The sequence below is a fragment of the Protobothrops mucrosquamatus genome, unplaced genomic scaffold (genome assembly GCF_001527695.2).
Source record: "Protobothrops mucrosquamatus isolate PMUCROS unplaced genomic scaffold, P.Mucros_1.0 scaffold_11, whole genome shotgun sequence".
Taxonomy (NCBI): Eukaryota; Metazoa; Chordata; class Lepidosauria; order Squamata; family Viperidae; genus Protobothrops; species Protobothrops mucrosquamatus.
In genome coordinates this window covers 872,826-874,805 of record NW_015386087.1, presented here as the reverse complement: position 1 = coordinate 874,805, position 1,980 = coordinate 872,826, and the positions used below count along the sequence as shown (strand labels likewise).

Here is a 1,980-nt window from a genome sequence, read left to right as displayed (position 1 = left end):
CCGAGTCCCCCCCAACACCGCCCGCGCGGCCGCATTTTGGACCAGCTGGAGCCTCCGGGTGCTCCTCAAGGGGAGCCCCATGTAGAGAGCATTACAGTAGTCCAGGCGGGAGGTGACAAGTGCGTGAGTGACCGTGCGTAGGGCGTCCCGGTCCAGAAAAGGCCGCAACTGGTAAATCAGGCGAACCTGATAAAACGCCGCCCTGGTCACGGCCGACAACTGGTCTTCCAGCGTCAGCCGCGAATCCAGGAGGACGCCCAAGTTGCGTACCCTCTCCGAGGGGGCCAAAGTTTCGCCCCCTATAGTCAGCGATGGAGTCAGCTGACTATGCCGAGACGCCGGTAACCACAGCCACTCGGTCTTGGACGGGTTGAGCCTGAGTCTGTTCCTCCCCATCCAGACCCTCATGTAATGTGTTGACATGTAATATATACTTCCATATTTACAAACCAGTATGTAGAAAATCACATAACGAATTAGTTGAGCAATGGAATATACTTACAGATGTACCTATTTACATGTGTGAACTTATGCAAAAAGAGATCTTAAACTTATTAGTTTATGAGATTCCCTTGAATATTAGTGAAACTCTTTGATCAAAAAAATAATTAATCCTTCTAGTATAATGAGACTTCCATTAGTAACTGATTAGATTATATTAACCTTGGTGCATTAAATTAATGGTATATAAACATTTGATAACATGTTTAATGAATGGAATCTATGGGTATAAATGTGGTATAATAAAGCAGTGGTAAGTCTATGGCCAGCCAGATACTTCTTAAACGCAAATCTCAATAGCCTCAACCAATATGCTTAATGATGCTAGAAGCTGCAATTCAGGAGCATTTGGAGATCCACAAATGCTCACTGGTACTCATCAATCAATGCTAAATTCAATGGAGAGTGAATGTGATTCATTTAATAGTTGCAATTAGGGATAGATCTGATATTTGTCTAAAAGCCATTTCCCTCTTGGCCAGATTGACTAGATTCACATATCTCAAGACATAATCCACCACCGGATTGTTAGGTGTTCCATTATACTATGACAAAATCAAACCAATCATGTTCTGGCTTAACCCAATGACCATTTAACACTGAACAAAGTTATATGCAACAATCCAAATTCCCAATTTGTAAATATTGGGCTAATGAACTCCCTTACAAGACACAATAACAGTACAAAGCTTTTGCAAATTAGTAATTCTCTGTGCATCAGTATACTAGGCAATTATGCTGGCAAAGCCAGTACAATGGACATTTAAGATGAAGGTCATTGCAAAGATATTTGGCTAAATTATCAATAAAGACACAGGAAACTGTTAGGGACAATTAAGTAGGAATTAATCATTTTAAACTGAGTGGTCAAGTTTTTGGTGTGAAATTGGCAAAAAAAAAAACCTATTTAAAGCCTTAATAAAACATTATTTTTCATCTTTGTATAAACGACAAAAATCATATAAATATAACATAATAGGAGCTGTCTTTTTAAACAGATTTCTTAGGTATTGAACTTGTTACGCGTAGCGAAGCACCACACCCAAATGAATATTAACATGTTTGCAGTCCACATTTCAACCCCACAGGGGGAAAAAAATGGCTTTAAACAGTTTTGTTTTTCATATGTTTGGAACAAGGATTACAATCTTCAGTATAAAAGGAAACAAACTAACCATTTACTGACCTCCTCCACCGGTAGAGTCCAGTGTAGATTATGGCTATCAGGAAAGGAATCAGTTTGGCCCCAAGGGTCTACTTAACACGCTTTCATATAAGGGTTTTTTAAAAATTCAGAAGGAAAGAATAGGTGGGCGAGAGTAGAGAAAGAGAAGAGTGGTTACCTGTCTTGGTTTAAAATCCCAGTGACCTTGTTGCTGTTGCCCTCGGCCAGAGAGCCGTGGAAATGCTATCCTCTGTTGCGAAACATGTCCCAGACAGACCCTCAGGCCTATGCAGAAGGCCAGCCACCCAAGGCTG

At 40.9% G+C, this 1,980-nt stretch overlaps 1 protein-coding gene across 1 annotated transcript in view; it reads right to left on the bottom strand.

Annotated features, from left to right (window-relative positions):
• LAMA3 (laminin subunit alpha 3) overlaps nt 1-1,980 on the bottom strand; it is a 104,249-nt gene that overhangs the window by 53,386 nt on the left and 48,883 nt on the right.